Source organism: Felis catus, chromosome B3, assembly GCF_018350175.1.
Source record: "Felis catus isolate Fca126 chromosome B3, F.catus_Fca126_mat1.0, whole genome shotgun sequence".
In the NCBI taxonomy this organism is placed as follows: domain Eukaryota; kingdom Metazoa; phylum Chordata; class Mammalia; order Carnivora; family Felidae; genus Felis; species Felis catus.
This window is the reverse complement of record NC_058373.1, coordinates 143,424,211-143,444,372: the sequence shown is the minus strand read 5'-3', so window position 1 is coordinate 143,444,372 and position 20,162 is coordinate 143,424,211.

Here is a 20,162-nt window from a genome sequence, read left to right as displayed (position 1 = left end):
TGCCTAGAGGAAAGCCAGCCCGGTCCTCACTGTCCCTCACCGCTCTGGGTAGGGGGCGTTCAGGTGGGTTAGGGAATTCTCCCTGAGCCAAACCTGGCTGGGGTGGGGGTGGGGGGTCCCACTGGGCTGCACCCCTCTTCCCGCAGGGCACCCCTGAGCTAGCAAATTGTTTCCTTCCTGTTTCTTGCTCCCCCTTTTGGGTGGCGTGTGTGGTGAGTGAAGCCTCCTGCTTGGCAAGTCTCCGAGGAGATGGTTGGGGGTCTGGGTTGCGGCTCCCCGGCAGGGGCAAGGGAGCCCCCACTTTTGTTGGAGAAACTTTCAAGCCCTGATTCCTTGATTTTGGGGGGCAGGGGAGGATGCCAGTCTAGGACCTGTGCCCTGCCCCCACGCACACAGAAGCTGGGACAGGGCCATGGGGCAGCCCTCCCCACCTTACCATGTTTAGTCTCAGAAAATGAAAAAGCCACTTGGGGCCGGGGAGAGCCTTTCGTGCCCCGGAGATCTGGTGGTGGTGCTGGTGGGTGTGTGGAAGCAGTAACCTGGGGCACAAGTGAGACTGGTCCAAGCTGGCCTGCGCAGCCAGCAGCACCCAGCCCCCATGCCCTCCAATCCCAGGGAGGCTCGGGGGGGTGGGGGGGGGGAAGCAGTGCTTGGCCTTCGGGCTGTTGCTGCTCCGGGGGTTCTGCTTGCTTCTTGGGCTGACAGGCTACACTCCATACCTCAGGATTCCAGAACATTGGACACGGTGCTCAGGCCCTTCTGGCTCCCACGGCCGCTTGTGCAGGGGAGGACAGACCCAAGATCCAGGGGCTCCCTGGCCTTTGGAAGCCAGGCCCAGGCTTGGCGACTCCCTCTCCATCCCTGGCTTCTCCCTTTCCGAAACCCTCTCTTGTCCCCAGGCGTCCCTGTTGCACCTTCCCCCCCTCTTCCCAGGGCAGAATACCAGCTCCACCTGGATCTGGCCCTTCTTGCCAGCTGCCCATCCTGTCCTGACCTGTCCTGGGGGTCAGCAGTGAGAGTCTTGGTCCAAGGCCCAGAGGCCTGGCCCCAGTGGGCCTGGCAGACTCCGAACTGCAGAGTTGAAGCTGGGGCTGTTCCCCATGCTTCTGGGTCTGGCTCGGCCCGCCCCACCCCCCCTTCCCGCCTGCCCTCTCACGGCTCCAGCAGGGGGCGGGCAGGGGAAAGAAAAGGAAGGACAAGTTGAACTGGGTCCATCTGGTGTCCAGGAGCAACTTGAAAGGGGCTGGTGGGGGGGGAGGGGACAGGCGTTGGGGGCCTGGCTCAGCCAACGGGAGGTTGGGTGGCCTCCTGGCTTCCCAGGCCATTCTCATGGGGCTGTCTCCCTGTGCAAGGGAGGCCTTGGGGGGTTTGCCCAGGCTTTGACCCTTCCCCCGCAGCGTCCTGTGCAGGGCTTGGTGGGCGTATGGCGGGCCCGGTGAGCAACTCCCGGTGACCAGGGATGTTGCTGCGGAGACTTCCCATGGAGACGGGTTGGGCCACCCTTCAGGCCTCCTAGGGCTTCTGGGGGAGATGAACCAGCCTGCACACCTGGCCAAAAGTGGGGGAGAACTTTGAGTATGTCCTGGCTGAGCCCTGGGTCACAGCCGTCCTTGGCCACTGACCCTTGGTCTCCCCTTCCGTTGGCCTCTTGGTACTCTGGAAACTCCTGGGTGCTGTCCCGCCTCTGAGCCTCCACTCAGGTCCTCTCCTGGCAGCTCTCTTCCTCCTCCCCCGCTGCCTTCCCCTCGGCCTGCACCCAGCCTGCCCTGCCACCCGGAGGGAGCTGAGACTTCCCTTGCCCTCATCCTTCCTCCTTTGCGCGGCCTCGGTAGGCGTGTGTCTCACCATGGTTTTCCGTAGCTGCTGCTGCTCAGGCCTTGCTTCTCCCCGGGTGGCCCAGTCGGGATCCCTGGCAGCGACCTGATCCCGGCACCCAGGACAAGCCCAATAAACCTTTGTGAAGCGAGTGAATGAGCGTGGCGTGGAGTTACTGGAAACTCGTTGCAGGAGAATTCCGAGGTATTTCATTCCGCTCTCTTGCCTGCTGGTGGCCGCGATCGAGGTGGAGGGTGGAGGCAGTTAGGGCGCAGTGAGGTCCCCCAGGGCCCGTGCCAAGAGCAGGCAGCCCCTGGGAAGTCCCCCTTGGGTTTGGTGTCAGGTGAGTCCTGCCATCCCCTGGCCAATCTGTTTCCCTTCCTGGGAGAAGCAGGTCCTCCCACGGGCACCCGGGCCCTCCCGTCAGTGTGCTCATTTGCTTCGAGAATGACTTCTTTCCAAACTTCCTTCCGCCTCCCTGGACTCCAGCTTGGCTGGGCTGGACTGGACACCCTGCAGGGGGGGCGGTGGCTGAGGTCTCACTGGTCTGGTCTTAGAGGGTCCTCAAGACATCAGGTCTCCCTACCGCCTCCCACGACGGGCCCCAGCTGACACCTTCCATGCAGTTCCAGGCAGGAACGGGGGGGATGGTGGTGGGGCAGGTTGCGAGCCGGGCCACGAGAGCTTGTGAGGGTCCCAGGGCCTGGACGCCGCAGGGGTTTGGGCGGCATTCCAGGGTTAGAGGCCTGGGGCTCCTGGCCACCTGCCGTGTGACCTGGGCCTGCCCCTTCTCTCCCTCGGGCCTCGTCGACATTGCAAGGAGATTGGGTGGCTACTCTCCAGCGCTTTCCCTATGTTGTCCCTCCACCACTCCAGAAGGTTCTAGGATGTTTTATAGGACTTACGTGCTGTTTCGGGGCCGGTGGCACCCCCACTGGAGGACAGAAGGCACTGTGGCCTCGTGGCCCTGTGACTCACTCCCGCCCGGCCTTTCCTTCGCCTGCCCTGCCCCCGCCACGGCTCTGGCCCCCACATTCTGGCCCACCCCTCCCCTCAGAGCCTGGGCGCTGGCGTTCCTGCCCCGAGCGCAGACACAGCTCTTGGTGCCCGGCCAGGCCCCTCTGGACGGTGAGCCGGCACCTGCCAGAGACCCTGTATGGTGGCCTGGGGCCTTCCTGGGGCTGGAGGGGTTCTGGGGTGCTGGGCCACTTGTGTGTGAGGGGCAGACCCTCTCTGAACCCTGAGGCCGGCTGCGGGGCCGCCTTTGAGTCGATCTGCTACATCTGTTTCTCACCCTCCCTTGAAAAACGTGGGGTGAAAACAGCCAGCAGAGAGATGCCCCAAGTCCCTTTGCTTCTCTGGGCCTCAGTTTTCTGAGCTGAGGTCGTGGACGTGTTGTGTATGCAGGGCCACGCCAGGTATATGCACGTGTGTGTGTGTGTGTGTGTGTGTGTGTGTGTGCTGGCAGGGAGAGCTCAGAGAGGAGAGGGGCCCTGGTGAGGCCATGGAGGGTGTGCCTGCTGGTGATGCTTCACCTCAGCCCCGGGCTGTTTTGAGCTGAGGCCGTCCTCCTGAGCCCTTTGCTCTTTTGGGACCCCCACCCTGAAGCCCTGCTCCACGCCAGGCTCCCACGGCAGTCCCGGGCACACAGAGTGGGCCAGGCACGCTGTCTGTCCTCCAGGAGCCCCCCAGCCTGGCTGGGGCCCCGGGAGGGGCAGGCTTGCTCAGGGAGGGAGCGCTCTGGGCCTCCCTCCACGCGTGTGCATGGAAGGTTCCTCGTCTTCCGTAGGACCTTCTGGAGCAGGTGGCGGACGCAGAAAGGCAGGAAAGGCTCTGTGGCGGTGGCTCTGTCTGCACACTCCCTCTGCCGCAGCCAGGCTGTGTGATCTCGGGCAAGTTACCTGAAGTCTCTGTGCCTCCACCTGGGTTATCTGTAAAATGGGCAGAACTTTCAGCCCTGACTCGAGGAGTTATTGTGAGAAAAGGTTTGGTCGTGTGTACACAGCCCCTGGGATAGAGCCCAGTGCTTGGGAGTGCTGTGGAGATGACAGCGACCGCCGGCCCTGAGCCCCAGCTCACGCGAGGCGCCGTGCACTCGTGTTCCAACTGCGCTTGGGCGCTTCGGGAGCCTGCGTCCTGGTGCCTGCCAGCTTGTTTTCACTCCTCCCCCCAGCTCCTTCCCCCCACTGCTGGGGGAAGCCCCCAGGAAAGGTCCTGCTGGAACGCCGCCCGGACACCGCCAGGTCAGGAAGCTGGGGCTTCCTCCTCCTAGAAGCCCATCTCTGTGAAGTCTTTTGGCCCCTGGACGCCTCCCTGTCCCCAGCAATTGTGTTTTGATAGGGCCCTTTAGGATTGCACATGGCAGAAGCTCCATCCAAACGAACTTGAGCTAAGGAGGAATTTACTGGCTCTGAAGGGTGAAAAAAAGTCCAGGAGAAGCCCCGCCTCCAGGCCCAGCTGTGTCTCAGCGAGGCCGCCAGGGCCCCGCCTCCCCCGGGCCGGACAGCTCGTGTCCCGGCGGCGGCGTGCACCAGCCGCACCCTCAGGTGGGTTCGCTTCGCTCTCAGGTGGCCCGGAGGGGCTGGGGAGGCAGCAGCTGTGTGTGACTGCTTTTCCTCTGCTGGCGTCTGATCGGGCAGAAGGTGGCGGCAGGTGGTCCCATTCTAGCGAGGGTGAAATTCACCTGCACCGCCGGGGTCAGGCTGTCCCGGGCCGCGAGTGGGGGCTGGTGGCGGTGACCGCGTGGCCACCACCGAGAAGGCCGTCATGCGTCCCCATTCTCCCGCTGCAGAGCTTGGCCTCATCCCTCAGGGCTCGGGGCACCTGTCCTCTCCTCCTCACTTTCCAAAATGCCTGAATCGGTCCGCGTTCTCTGGTTACCCGTGTCTCCCTCACTGACCGTGGGCTCCTGGAGGGCAGGCTGGGACGGGCTCGCCTGTCTGCCAGGCCAGCACACTGTGGGGGGGGAGGCGGGCCCCAGGAGAGCTTCGGGACCCGAAGCCGCCCCCAGTGTGACCTCGAACGAGCCCTCGGCCTCTCTGAACCTCCGTTCCTCGAGGGGACCTGCCGGCCGTCTCCGAGCAGGTGATCTTACCCGGTGCGTTAGGGACTGCGGTCCGTCTGCTGCCAGAGTAACGCTGGGTAACAACCACACGGCGGTGATACCTGCTCGTGTCTCACGTGCTGCGGGACTCAGCCGGACCGGGTTTGGCACCCTGCTGACCTTGCCGGGCTCCCTGGTGTCGGCCACCCGAGCGTGGCCCCAGCTGGGACAGCGGTGGCTCTGCCCGTCCTCTGGCAGGCTTGCCCAGGCCTGGTCTCGTGGGGAAGGCAGGGGCACGGAAAGAGAGAAGCCCCCGTGCACGAACCTGTGTGAAGTCACTGACCGCTGCGTGTCCGCTCGCATCCCACTGGCTCGGGGAGGCCGTGGGTGAGCACCTCGTGGGGCTGAGGGCCCCGCAGAGCTACCCGGCGGCGGATGGGGCACAGGGAGGTATGAAGAACTCTGTGCCACGGGGATGGAGCGGGACGGGAACCCGGGCTTCTGGCGGTGGTTGCATCCCTGCCCCCACCCTCCTGGTGGCCGTGCCCTTGCTGGACCGGAGCCAGGCCCGTCGGACTCAGAAGCCCGATCTTGAGGGGTGACGCGTTCGGGTAGGTAGTGTCTGGTGTTCCCCTTCGCCCCTCCCCTCCCCTCCCCCAGCCCAAAGCTGGAGGACAGTCAGCTCCAGGGACAGGGAGGGAGGTCCATCTCCTGTGGTCCAGATGGCATTGGGGCTAACTGATGCACTTGACAAGTCCTTAGGGGAGCATTCCTGCCCTTCCGGGCCTCTGTCCTCACCTGTGTGATGGGGATGCACTTGGTGAGTTGTAAAGGGACTGCCGGTTCAGGACTTGGTGTCAGACAGAGAGAGACGGAAGAGTCTGGGAGGCAGGCTTAGTCCCTGCCACTAACAATTTGCCTCTTTCCGGAAGCTTCTACGGGCTCCCTTTAGTGGGGGTGGTGGGTGCAGGGGTGCAGGAGTTGGGTGTGTGATCTCCTTCTGTGACTCTGATGACCTTGCGGTTCACCTGTCAGCTGGCCTGCTGGGCAAGTCCTTGGGAAGAGGGGGCAGGCAGGGGTGGGAGTCCTTCTGGGCCAGGGCCCATCATCTTGCCCTCCTTCCCTGCCCAGGGGGTTATTTCCTGGGGGGCGGGGGTGGTTTATCTGGAACCGGAGCCTGTTATGGTTAAGCCTCTGGGCTGAGGGGTGGAGGGGGACGGATAGAATCACGACCTGTCTGCCCTGCGGGAGGCTCCCATGGGGCCAGTCCGTGAGCGTCCTCAGCTGATGTCCTGGGGTATCCCTAGTGGAGCCTGCTTCCTGTCCTCAAGGTGTATGACTGAGACCCAGAACAGCTCCCGGGGTGGGCCATGGGTAGCTTGACCTTGCTGGACCCTTCCAGGCTTAAGCCCAGGAGTCGACGAGTCCCTGATTCTGGGACGTAGGCTCTAGGAGCTCTAGGAACTGTTCCCCAAGCCCCCAGGCCTGCCATGGGTCCCCACAGGGCGTGGCCAGTCAGCAGGTGGGGCCTCCTAGCAGATCCCGGTATGGGTGGGGGGACTGGAAGCCTAGGTGAGTCCAGTCCGGCCCTAGGAAGCTGTGGTCAGTGGCACCTGGGGAGTGGGCAGTGACCAGGATGGAGAGGGAGAGGCCAGACCTGGGGCCAGGGCAGATTTTGGAAGGGGCAGGCTGGGGGGTATTGGGGCAGGTGCCATGGGAGTGTGCTGGGACAAAAGCCCGAAGGAGAAAGGTGTGCACGTGTGGGGAAGCCAGGTCCACCCCACCTGTGTTCTTCCCTTCCCCACCCCCGCCCTCCCCCTCTCTCTCCCCTCCTCCCCCTCACCCCCTTCACACCTGCCCTCTCCCTCCCTTCTCCACTCTGCAAGTGACCCCCTGTGCCCACAACTATGCTCTCCCGGGGCTGGCTCTGTGGGTCATCAGATGCTCACAGCAATGCCTGTGCCCTTTCCAGTGTGAGAATTCTGTGACCATCCTGGGCCCAGTTGTCACTGAGAGAGGGACAGTCTGGTGGAGGCAGCGTGGAATTGCCCCGGGCACCTCTGCCGGGCGGGTGGGGACACCGACTGCCTTGCTCTGGGGAGGCACGAGTGCCCCTGTAAGCAGGCGGGCTAGAGGGCAGAGGGGTGTCCTCTGAGGTTGGGGCTGGAGGTCACAGGCATGTCCTGAGCTCTTGGAGCAGCCCAGCTGTCCACTGTGCCAGGATGGATGAGGTCACCTCCCGGAGACCCTGTCTGGGGCCCACTGCGGGGGCCGTGCCCTCCTCGATGGGCAGCCCCAGGCTCTAGCCTGGCTGGTGGTGGCCTCAGAGGGATTCTCGGGGCACCTCTGTCCTCAAGAAGGGCTCTTTGGAGAGGAAAAAAGAACACATTTCAACACCTCCAGATTCTGAAAATGGATTTCTCCCAGGGAAACAGAGACTCAGAGCATATTCTCTTCCGTGAGAGAGAGCCAGGAAGGCAGCGGGGGAGGGGGCGGGGGAGGGGAGAGAGGTCTGGGGGGGGAGGAGGAGGAGGAGGATCGTGGGAAACAGGGCCAGTCACAGACCTGGATGCAAATCCTGCCGATCACCCCCTGGCAGTGTGACCTGGGGACACGACTTCACCTCTCTGGCCTCAGTTTGTCTCTCTGTTCAATGGGGTAACTCTTCCTGCTTCATAACGGGGGCCTCGAGGATAGAAAATGGGTAAAGCAGTTCTTGGTCTTATCCTTTTTCAGGATGAAAAGACTTCCCGAGTCCAGGATGATGATATATTTCTGAAGGACATCTCAAAGCCCCAGAAGGACCCACAGTGCTGGGTACTTTGGGTCTGACTGTGGAGCCCAAGTCCTTGCCATGTGGCCTTAGGGATCAGCCTTCCCTGGGCTCCAGCTTCCTCTCTGTAAATTGGGATCTCCACCTTGGAGTGTGCTGGGGGGTCGGCAGGAATGTGATGGTGCACTCGGGGGGCGCCCTGGGTGCTTGGGGTGGGGGCATCTCCAGGCGGAGGGAGGCTCTGCCTGCCCTGGGCATCACCTGGTTTCAGCTCATCCCTCCTTCCCTTGCTGGTCCTCTGGGGCAAGCCCTGCTTGCTGCCGTGTTTGGCTGGCATAACCTTGGGGCTGCCTCCTCCGGGCGGTCTTCCCAGATGCCTGCTCAGATCTCGCGGCTTGCGGGCTTCGGCTGCTCCTCGCCACGGAGTCTCTCTGGGGACCTTGGGGCCGCCTCCTCCTGGGCCCCTGCGCCTCTGACCTTACTTCCTCGTCTCCATCTTCCGGAGTCATGTTTGCAGAGCTGCTCTCTGTTCAGGATACCGCCCTGCCGTGTAACTGCCCACAGCTTCTGAACAACATCAAACCACCTGGCCTGGCCTCCGGGGCGGGGTGGGGGGGGGTGGTCCCCTGCTTCCCTTTGCAGCTCTATCGCCTGCCCCTGCCCACACCGACCTGACACCCCACCACGGAAGCATCCTGACTCCACCGAGCGCCAGGCACTTCCCAGCACCTGCCTCCGCACGGGCCCATGAGAAGCTGTGAAGGAGGCCATCAGCCTTTCAATGGGGAGCCAACCGAGGCTCAGGGAGACTGGGCACCTCGCTACGCTGACTCCGCATCCGGACTCGAACCCAGGACTTCCACCTCCAAGTTCGCGGTGGTCACACTGAACCACAATTTCTCCACCCGTGTTCCGTCCGCTAGTTCACCGCCTTCTCCTGGAACTCCTCTCCCTCCCAAACCTGAATTGTTTTCCAAGGCTTGGCCTAGATGTTGCCTCCCCCAGGCAGCCTCCTCAGATTCCTCCTCAGATCTCCTGTCCCCTCCCCCTGCAGTCTCCTGTTGCCTTTTACTCATGACCTTGGTTCACCATGGTCCCGGGAGGGAGGAGAGATTGTGTTCTAGTGGCCGAGATTGCGAGTTGCCCCCCCAACATCCATTCTCCTTCCTTCCGGAAGTAAAAGAAACCCTGGATCCGAGCTGGGCATACAGCTGCCCGTTGAAGTTCTCAGCCCCCCTGCAGCTGCATGTAGCTATTGGCCAGATCCTTGCCAATGACATGTGAGACGTAACCTGTGGAGCTGCTGGGTCCCGTCTCAAGAGAAAAGAGAGGTGGCTTCTCCTTCCTCCTTCTCCCTGTACCTACTGCTGGATGTCAGCCACGATGGCAGGAGCTGCAGCAGCCACACTGACTATGGGATAGAAGCAGGACCACAGAGCGACAAGGTAGAAAGAACCTGGGTCACCAGCACATCAGCCGGCACTGCTGATGCTCAGACTGTGTCATGAGTGAGGGAAAAACCCTGCTATCTTGTTTAACCCAGTGTTTGGGGGCGGGGGTGGCATTTGTTAAAGCAGCCCAGGTGTATCCTAATTAGTACCGATCCAGAGAGAGAGCGGTCGGTTAACGGTTTGCAGAATGACTAAGTGATTACTAGCCAGAGGTCAGTGAGCCATAGCCTGGGGACTGTGTTTCTTGGAGCATGCGGTGCTCTGAGGTCACGGAAGGGCGTGCCCATGGACTTGAGCTGCCACGCTGGAGTTGTGGCTCCCTGGGCAAGCTCCGTAAGGGGTCGGTGGCTCAGATGCCTCTTCTGTGACATGTGGGTGACAGTCCACCTCCACAAGGCTCAGATGAGATGATGCACTTCAAGGGCCTTATTTTGAGGGTGCTGAAGCGTCTTCTTGTCTGCCCCCCCCTTCCTATTCTAGGGGCCTTCCCTTCCTCCTCTCTCCTCCCCCTGCATGGCCCTGCCTTTCCCTGGGGCAGGGGGACCTGGTGGGTTTAATGAGCCCCTGCCCCCTCCCCAAATACGCTCAGCTTCCAACAGGGACCACCATTTCCCCCAGGACTTTTCCCGCACTTGAATTAACAATCTCGGAATCTTTGGAAACGTCTGCAGAACTGTAGCCCATGTGCCCCTCTAGCCCCATCTGCCCCGTAGGAAGCAGTCCTGACTTGACCTTCGGAGGAGGCCCGCCCTCCCGGGAGCCCTCTGCCCACGCCGGGCTGCCCTGCACCCCACAGGCCATACCTCGTCCCTCAGGGACCTCCAGGTGGGAATAAGGGGTCCCGGCAGCTCTGGTGGGCCCTGCCCCCACCTGTGGAGCCCTGGACTCCAAGCCCCGCCCTCCCCCAGCCTGGGAGGGGAGTGCTGAGCTCTGGGGGTCCCCCCAGGGGTGGTGCTGAGGGAGGGGGTGCTGCGAAGGTGGCTGTGGGGTCTCACTCCCTACCTCAAGCTGGGCAGCCCTGCTCTCCCAGCTTTAGGGACAAGGTGTCCTTCGGACGTGACACAGAGGGTTTCGTGGCTGCACAAAACCGGCTGGGGTAGATGGTGCAGTTTGCAGTCCCCCCCCTTTTAAGCGTTTTTAATTCTGGTAAGATATATATAACATGAAAGTTACCCTCTTCACCATTAAAATTTTTTTTCACGTTTATTTATTTTGAGAGAGAGAGGGAGCAAGCAGCGGAGGGGAAGAGAGAGGAGAGAGAGAATCCCAAGCAGGCTCCGCACTGTCAGCGCGGAGCCTGACGTGGGGCTCGAACTCACAAACCACAAGATCACCACCTGAGCCGAAGCCAAGAGTCGGGCGCTTAACCGACTGAGCCCCCCAGGCATCCCCAACTTCACCATTTTTCAGTAAATTCACACCGTCCTGCACCCATCACCACCATCCATCTCCAGAACGGTTTTCATCTCCCCCCACCTGAAACTCTGTCCCCACGAAACACTAAGCCTCACCCCCTCCCCCAGCCTCTGCCCCCCACTCACCTTCCACTCTCTGCGTCTATGAATCTGAAGACCCTACGTACCTGGGGCAAGTGGGATCATACAGTGTTTGCCCTTCCGTGACTGGCTTACGTCACTCACGGACCTCAGGGCGCATGCATGTCGCAGCGGGGGTCAGCCCCCTTCACGCTCGCGGGTGAGTGATGCTCCGTGCGCGGACAGACCGCGTTTTATCTCCTTCTAGGCTCCTCTGATTGCCCTGCGGGGCTGTGTCCTCCTCTGGGGAGGCCGATGCCCGTCCCCATCCCTAGGGCCCTCAGCCTCTGGGCTCCCCGCGGCTGCAGGCAGGATTCCTGGCACGCCTTCTCTCCAGTGCCCGCATCCGCTTGCTTCCGCAGCCACCTGCTCAGGAAGGTGCAGGGCAGACACCCAAGGAGGGGTCGCAAGCGGGGGTCAGCACTCAGCTATCTGTCCTTAGGGGACGCATGGCGGGGTTAGGGACGAAGGGGCTGCCAGGGTGAGATGTACCCTGGTGGGGGTGACAGCCCTGGGGGGGGGGGTGGCCCAGGAGGGGCAGGGGACACCTGTCGATTGTACATTTCTGAAATCCCATCCTTTTCTGGGGCCTCAGATCAGGGCAGAACCGCCAGTTAAGGTGTCTCCCCTCATCTTGACCCTGGCTGGGTGTGTAGCCAGAACTTGGGTCGTGAGTGGTAGAACCAAAGAGCAGGGGACGGTCACTACCAAGCCCACCGGGAGTGGCCCTCCAGGGGCTGTGCTTTCACTCTTGAGGCTCAGCGCTTTTGGCAACGCCAGGCCTGTCCTTTTCAAGGTCTGGAGGCCACGGACTACTCCTTTACCTTCCAACAAATTCCTCATTTGCTTAGAGAATCCTGGAGATCTAGAAGGCTCTATTGAGGGACACTGGGAGGAGATCTAGGTGGGGGAAGAGTCGCTGGCCACATCCTGGAAGAAGCAGGTCAGGCAGAAGGGATAGCAGGAGTGAAGGCCACAGGAGCAGGGGGCTCAGGGCATTGGGGGAGGGGAGAGGCTCCTTCAAGCCTGGAAGGAAGGCAGGCCTTGGGGGACTCGGGGAAGGGGCCGGGGTAGTATTGATTTCCTATTGCTGCCATAACAGCAAATTACCACAAGTGTAGTGGCTTGAAACAACACAAATTTATCAGCTCTGGAGGTCACAAGTCCACACAGATGGAAGCTTCAGGGGAGAATCTGTTTCCTTGCCTTTTCTAGCTTCTAGAAGCTTCACGACCCCTTCTACATTTAAAGGCCCCTCATGATGACCCTGGATAATCCACGAACGTCTCCCTAACTTAATCACCTCTGCAAAATCCCTTCTGCCGGGGAGAGAACGTGTCCACGGGTTCCAGAAGACAGACCAACTTTGGGGGCCAGTATTCTCCTCAACCACAGGGTCTAGCCTTGTCCGGAGGGCGATGGGGAGCCGCTGAAGGTGTTAAAACAGAGGAAGGGGCCCTGGTCAGATGTGGGTTTGAGCAACATCCCTCGTGGCAGCTCATGGGATCCGACGGCTTTTGCAGCTGTCCCTCCGTGGTGGGTAGGGGTCCACCCCCTTCACAGCTGAAACCCCAGCCCCCTTGCAGCGCCTGGCACATGCCAGGGGCGCGATAAATGCGCACAGAACGAAGCCACCGCATGGATTCGGGGAGAGGGGACTGGAGTGGGGAGGGGTGGGGAGTGGCGAGGGGCAGGAGGGGGAAGGGCTGCCAGGGAGGAGGCAGGGGCGGGACATGAGGTTGTGCTGAGACTCAGGAATGCTCTGCAACTGAGCAGAGGAATGGAAAGGTGTCCCACACGCTTCCCCGATTTCTGCCCACCCCCCACCCCCGGCCCCCCACCCCCTGCCAGATGCGTCACACTGAAAAAAAATCACGATTAGCGCAAGCCCAGCTCAGCACGCCCCCCGCGTCCTTACCTGCCCCAGCGCTGGTCTCCAGCTAGGCCCTAAGCCAGGGGAGGCCTCGGATTGGATGAGGGTGGGCACCTGACCCGAGGGCTGGGCAGCCATAGGTTGGATCTGTGCCCAGGGGGCTGGCCCTCAGCGCTCTGTCCAATAGGGCATCGGACGGAGCTAAGCCAATCAGACAGCTCTAGAAGATCGGGAGCAGGGACAGGTGTGTCCGCAGTGGGAAGGTTGCGTGTGGAGCGGAGCCCGGAGGCGGTGAGCGCTGGAGCCCAGGGCAGCACAGTGCCCTCCCAGGACTGCTGGTTTCTGCCCTCTGGACGTAGGGCGCCTGCGGCCCAGCCTCCCTGGGCCAGGAGTTTCCCCACAACACAAAGCGTCTCTTGAGATTCCTTTCCCCCCTCTTCCCCATTTCTCCTCCGGGAAAATGGAGGCTCCTCCTTGCCTGCGCTGTAGTGTGGTCTAAAGCACGAGGCTCCGGTCCCAGTGCTGCGAGCCCCTGGGAGCGGGGCCTGGCCCCACACTGCCCTGAGAACTGTTGGCGATCCAGGGTCGTCGGAGAGGATTGGGGGGCAGGCATGGGCGGGAGGCCCCCCAGAGGCCCCACCAGGGGTCTGCTTGAATCCGTTGGCCGTGGGAGGGCCAGCTGGCATCCGGGAGCCTTGCCCGGCAGTTTTCCTAGAGTCAGTAGTAGCGTGGACAGGACAGGCCTGGGCGGGGCGGTGGGGTGCCACCAGGAGAGCTGGGGCCCAGGCTTGGCAAGGAAGTGTCCTCCGTCCATACCCAGCTGTGGAGTTTGCCCCCGGACGAACCAGCTTGTGGCCCCACAGGCCCTGGCGGCTGAGGAGGCAGAGACAGTGAGATCTTCCCTTCCCAGTCAGGCGATGATGTAGCACCTTTGTCCCGGCCTCACCCTGGGGCCCTTCCCCCCTCACCCCGTCCTTCCTCGGTCTCCCAGTGCTGGCACTCACTGCCCCGAGCCTCCCAGTCCTGCCCCTGCCCTACCCCCTCTAGGAGTGGAGAGCCCAGTGCCACCCTGGCCTCCTTCTCCTGACCCTGTCCTCTGGCATCGTCTGACGTGGCTGCTTCTCTGCCCGCCCGGTGTCTGCCTGCAGAGCTCACAGGTCAACAGAGCCCCTCCTTTGTTTATTAGCGACATCCAGGGAGACTTCTCTTCTGCCAGGTGGGGGCTGGGTCCTGGGACACACAGATAACACAGGCTTTACCCTCGGGGGACCCCTGCCTCTGCAGCACAGTTCCCCACCATGAGGAACTGCTTCGGTGGGGCCACAGGGAGGGGGTGGGCTGGGCTGCTGGGCTCCGGAGCCTCTGCCCCAGTCTTGCTCATCCAGACCGCTGTGCTCTGAGGTGTTTTACTCATTGTACCTCAAGGGAGCAGTGTGGGCAAGCGCAAAGCCCCTGAAGCCTTGAGGTAGGAACCAATTTAGTCCCCGCCCCAGGGCCTTGGCACCTGCTATTCTCTCTACCTTGAACAACTTTCCTTAGCTGCGTGGCTCCTTGCGTGAGTGAGGATGCAGGGTTGGCTGCCATGAAAAGATACAAGATAACAGCAGCTGAGACATAGGAGGAGTTACTCCTTCGTCAAGAAATAGGAGTCCGCAGAATCTCACAATCATATGTCATATGTCTCACATATGACAATCATATGATTTAGGTCATATCCTTGTACCATCCGTTTTATCATTTGCTTAATGTTTTTGTTGAAATCAACTTTTAAAGCTTTAATGCTTACGATCTAAGCAATAGGCTCTGGAACTCAGGGTTTGATATGCTAGTCGTGTACTTATTTTCCCAATACATTTGGACCCAAATAACTGTGGAAGTAGAAGCATTTTGGGGGAAACTCTTTAAAATCACTTGTTAGCTCCCTTTGAGAAACTCTGAACTACCTATTTGGAGAAACTGAGGCTCTGTGAGGGGAAGTGATGTGCTGAGCTTCTGAGAGTCAGCTGACGGTGTCCAGGCCACCTGCTCTCCAGGTAGCTGTGTCACTGCCTCTGGGGGTGAGCATTTCAGGGGCAGAGTGAATTGCTGGGAAATGCGTCCGATACCCCTGTTCTCCTGCCTCGAGCCTGCACCGGCCAGTCCGTCCCGCACCCTGAGGCTCTGTGGATCCCGTTTGTGGCAACTGTGGCCTTGGGGTGCTGCTGGGTCTGGTGTTTGCAGCCGGCCGGGTCTGGACCCCCAACCGCTCTACTTCTGCCTTTGTCCCCAGCCTTGGGGCCCGGCACCCCACAAGGCCAGGCCTGGAGGAGGCGCTCAGGGGTGGAGGATTGGAAGGCCAGGGGAAGAAAAAGCATTTGGTGTGGAGACGCAGGCCACTCGACTAGGGTGTGTGAGGAAGGGAAGGCGAGATCCCACTGGGGGATTGGGGAGGGCTTCCCGGAGGAGTCGGCCTTGCAGCACGATCTCCGTGTTATTTGCTGTGCTGGGCGCTTGAGCCGCATCACGTTATTTGTCCTTTATGGGGCCCTGTGGGGAGGGATGTTGCCATGTCTGGGTAACCGGGGAGGGCACTGCTCAGTGATGCTAAGGTCACGGGACAGCGTGAAGGTCACAAAGCCAGCACGCGACCCTGCCTTGTCCCACACCACCTGTATCGGTTACCTGTGTCACAAAGTGCCCCCAGACTTAGTGGCTTAAAACAGTAGCCTTCATGATCTCAGTTTCTGTGGGTCAGGACTTGGGATGTCACTCAACTGGGTCTCCTGCTCAGGGTCTGTCCCGGGCTGCAGCTGAGGTATCGTTCAGGGTGGTGTCGGTCTCGAGATCCAGCTGGGGAAGGATCAACTTCCAAGTTCTGTCAGGTGGCAGTTGGCAGGGTTCATTGCCGGCAGAGGGCAGGGGCTGCCCTGGGTTCCTGGGCACATGGGCTCCTCCAACATGGCGCCTTCCTTGGAGCGAACCAGTCTACAGCGTCCATCGAGACTGGAGTCCCAGCCTTCCGTAGTCTGTTCGTGGGAACGCCAGCTCGTCACTTGTTGGAAGTGAGTCCCAGGGTCCAGCTAGAATCAAGGGGAGAGGATTCCACAGAAGGGAACACTGGGGTGGGGCCATCCTGGAAAGCCGCCCCCCACCCCATGGGGCAAACGGAAGTGGTTGTCCTGGCTCCTGCCCTTTAATGCTGGGCTGTGGCTGGGCTGCGACTTGGGGGGTGGGGAGGTGCGCTGTGAGGGGATGGTGACAGGCAGACAGTAGGAAAAGGCTCTGGGGAGCAGCTGCTAAGGGGTTCTGGAATCTCACAGCCCTGCAGCTGCCCGTCTCCTTGGAGGTGCCCCACCTCCGGGGCCCCAGCTGCCTCTATCTTGGCCCACCCTGACCACTTGGCCAGCCTTGCCCCTCCAAACCTAGCTGGGGATGGGCTTGGTTGGGGGACCAGGAAGCCCCCCCCCCAACCCCTCACCGCTCCCAAATGCTTCTTTTCAGGACAATGGGGAAGGATTATGAGGAACTGACCATTTGTTCTTCACATGTTTTGCAATTTTCCTGGAAATGTGAGGGATTCCAGAGGGACCCGGGGCTGCTGGGCTGACCTCTGCCTGGTCGGCTCCTGTGGCCTTTCCAGGAACTGACAGTTGGTGGCTGGCCGGGTCCCCAGAGTTGCCGGGCAGCTAAGGTTACGGAGTCGTTGGCAGGAGAGGAGGGGAGAGGTGGGGTGGGAAGGAGATGGGCAAGGTACCACCTGCCCAGTTCTGGGGGTGGATCCGCACAGGGTTTTCAGACCCGCTGGGCCTTCCTGGGGCTCCTGCACCCCCGGGGCCCCCCTTCCATCCAGGCTGCTCTGTTCTCCCGGTCACCGAGTGGCAGGCACACTGCACAAGGACAGGGCCCTCTCTGGGAGACGGGTGGCCTGGGAGGTGGCCCAGCACTGGCACAGAACCGACCTATTGCTGGGTGACCTTGGGAGATGTTAGCGTCTCTGGGCCTCTGCTCTCTGGTCTTTAACAAAGGAATGGGGGTGCTCCTGGTGGGGCTCAGTCGGTTAAGCATCCGACTTTGGCTCAGGCCATGATCTTGGGGTTCGTGAGTTCGAGCCCCACGTCGGGCTCTGTGCTGACAGCTCGGCCTGGAGCCTGGTTCAGATTCTGGGTCTCCCTCTCTCTCTCTGCCCCTCCTCCACTCATGCTCTGTTTCTCGCTTCTCTCAAAAATAAGTAAATGTTAAAAAAAAAAAAAAAAAAAGGAATGGGAACATTTGTCTTGCACTGCCCACCCGGCAGATGCTCCCCTGCAGCCTATCTTCAGCGACCTTCACCCCTCGGGGGTCCTGCAGGGTTAAGTAAGATCACCGAGAGAGAATCTTTTGTACAGGATCCTGCTGGGAGTGAGCGCCCCCCTTCCCAACGGGAACACCACCGGGGCTGAGAAAGAAAAGCAGGTCTGGAGCCCTTCCCCCGGCTCAGGTGGCCTGGACGGGGCTGGGGCTGGGGGGCATGGGGAGGGGCCTTGGTGTCCCCAGGCCACCCCTTACCCGCTGGGGGTGAGGGCTGGCTGTCCTCAGGGCTGGCTGGATCAGGCCCTGCGCCCGCGTCTGCCCCTCTGCCCTCCCCTCTTCTGTCTACACTCTGCTTGATCACCCCTGCCTGCTCAGTCCTCAGGCCCCTCCGGTCTGCCTCCCTCCCTGGAACCGCCTTACGGGAGACGGTCTCCCCGGGACCCTGCAGGGCGCCTGTCTGCCTGGGACTGGTTGCTCCTTCTCTTCCTTTGGGCCGCGGGATGCTGCCCCTTGTCCTTGCCCCCGTCCCCACTGTGCTGCTGCCCCTGGGGCCCCCCATCTCATGTCCCCTCCTGTCCCAGTCACCACGCAGCACTGCCCTCTCCCCACCTCTGTGTCCCAACTGCAGTGTCCCCAAGGCTACCCCAGGCAGCCCCCCCCTCCAACCCCCCCCCCCCCCCGCACACACACACAGCTGCTCTAATGGGCCTTCTCTCTCGGTGCCACCTCTTTGGTCACAAGTGACACACGGGCTGCTTCCCAGTCAGGGTCCACGGCTGAGCCTGCCAGCCTTCCCCCTGACGGCCACTGTCCCGGAGTCCTGGCTGTCCCCGAAGCCCACACTTCCCAGCTCCCCTCCCAGCTACGTGTGGCCATGTGACCGTGTCTGGCCAGTGCCATCTGTGCGATTCACTCCTTCAGGGTTGTGCCCGGTGGCCAGGCACCGGCCACGCCCCCGGGAAGTCACAGTGGAAGGAGAGGCGGCCAGGCCCCAAGGGCCTCGTGGAGCGGGGCTCCTGATTCAGCCCGCGCTTCTGAGTGAGGGGTGAGCTTTTATTTGTTGAAACCACTGTCATTTTGGGGTCTGTCACACACAGTCTCACCTGTGACGTGCCTGCGTGGGTGTCCCTGTCCCAGCCCTGGTGCATCTCCCACATGGCAGAAAGGTGGACCTGACGCCCCACTGCCAGAGTCTCCCTGCCCCTGGATGGGGTCCCCGTCACTTCACTTAGTCCACCTGTGCCTTTAGGGTTGGGCCCTGCTCCCTGCTCGCCACCTCTCTGTGCCCTCATTTCCCTGCGGGCCTCTACTATAGCACTTAGTCATTCGACAAACCTTTGCTGAGCACCTAATACGTGCCAGGCCCTGTGCTGGGTGTTGAGGGGCACAGGGGTGAACAAGACTGCTCTTGGCACTCTGGACAGTGATTGTCTCTTTCTGGATGTGTCTGCCTATGGGCTGGGGCGCCCTGGAGGGCAGGGTTGTCCCTAGACGACCTCTGTACCCATTGCCCGCAAGAGGGGGTGGGGCGTCCTTGTTGAATGACTGACCGAGAGATAAATACCTGAGTTATAAGGGAGCTGAAGGGTCTTCAGATCTGGCTCCGAGCTGGGGTTTGAGCGGCCACTGTGTTCCTGACTCACAGGGCAGGGTTGCACCCCCCTTGAGGTAGGGCAGCCCTCCTCCTCTCTCTCCAGCCCCCTTCCCTGTGGGCCTGGGCCCCTCTGGGCCCCAGGGAGGAGGGGCTGCTTCCTCAGGGTCAGGGCTGAGTCCCTGCCACCCCAGGAAGGAGGTGCCCACACGACAGGTGCTGCAGCCCGGCCTGGCCGTGTGACCAGGGGCGCCCGGTGCCCGGCCGCGGGGATGGTGTGGGCACAGACGAGTAATTCTTTTGTGAAATTATTGCCTGCTAAACTATGAGTTGAGCTGGTTGCTCCAAGCCCCTGAGGGGGTCAAAATCTGCCTCCCCAAACCTGCCACTTTGGCGTATTGATTATTTTGAATTAAAGTTCCCTAAGACACAGCTGGGGCAGGAAGGATGCTCTGATCTCCTCCGTGTCCCTGAAAGCAGGAAATACGTCCCTCCCGCCCTGTGAAAGGAGCCCTCCCTGCCCCAGGAGGCAGATCTCCTGTAACCAGAGATGGGGAACTGGGGGTCGAGCAGGCCGTACAAACGACCCTTGTTTCTTTTCGCTATTTAGCTACCAAACCCCTTGGTTTGGTCAATTCATCACAGATTTCTTCTTTTTCTAACAGGTATAAAACCTGCTTCCTTTGGTCACTTCTTTGAGCCTCGTTTCTTTGGGGTTCCTGTGCACACGAAATTGTATTTGTTTTTTTTTTTTCCTCCTGTTAGCCTGTTTTGTGTTAATTAATTATTAGACCAGCCAAAGAACCTGGAAGGGAGAGGTTTTCCTCCTCGAGGCCCTGCAGCCAGTTGGAGGGAAGGGGGCGGGGCAAGGCCGGACCACGTCCACTGGCTCGACAGGTACAGGATCTGCCCTTCTGTAGGGGGGCCCAGACCCCAGGCTGGAGTCAGAGCCTGAGTCCTGAGCCTGGGGACAGCCCCCTGACGGATGGCCCGGTGACCCTGCCGGGGGAGCGGTTGCTGTGCTGCAGGCCGCGAGGGAGAGGTAAAGACACCATCCCACCTCTGAGGGGTTCTCTGTTTAGTGGGGTGACAAATACATCCGCACTTCTGCAGTGACATGCAGTGTGTGCTCGGAGCATCGCAGAGGCTTGAAGGAGGGTGGCACACAGGCTCTGGGATCGGAGGGGAAAGGTTGCCTGGGGAGCCGGGAAAAGACTTCGGAGAGGAGGGGCCTTGAGGGATGGATAGGAGTGTGCTGTGTGGGAAAGTGGAAGGAGGGTTTTCCAGGCAGAGGGAAGGGTATGGCGTAGGTAGGGAGTCGCAGTGTGATCGGTGTCGTCGGAGTGGAGAGCGGAGGGCACGAAGGCGGGCCTGGTCCTGCGCGCTCCGCCCTGGCCCCCACCCCCTCCCGGCCCAGGCAGGTGGAGATTCTGGAGCACAGTTCCTAACTGGACAGGGTCTCTGCGGGGGGGACCGAGGGGCCAGATCTGGAGAGTAGGAAGGGCAGCAGCAGGGGGCGGGGCCGAGAAGGAGCTGTCACCGAGGGTGACTCTGGGGTTTCTGATGTGGCTGATGGTGGGGCCGCTGTCAGCAGAGGGACTCGTGGAAAGGACCCCTGCAAGCCACGGGCTTGGCGCGTCCCTCCCTGGGGAGGGTGGCCTGTGCCGTGGCCTGTGCGAGGGCTGCCCACCTGGGCTCCGGGACCCCCGCGGGGGCTCCTGGGCTGTCTTCAGCTGCTGAGCGCCGGGGCCCTGGCCAAGCCCCGGTGGGTTTAGTCGCCATCGGGAGTCTGTGGCTCCTGCCTCGCCAACC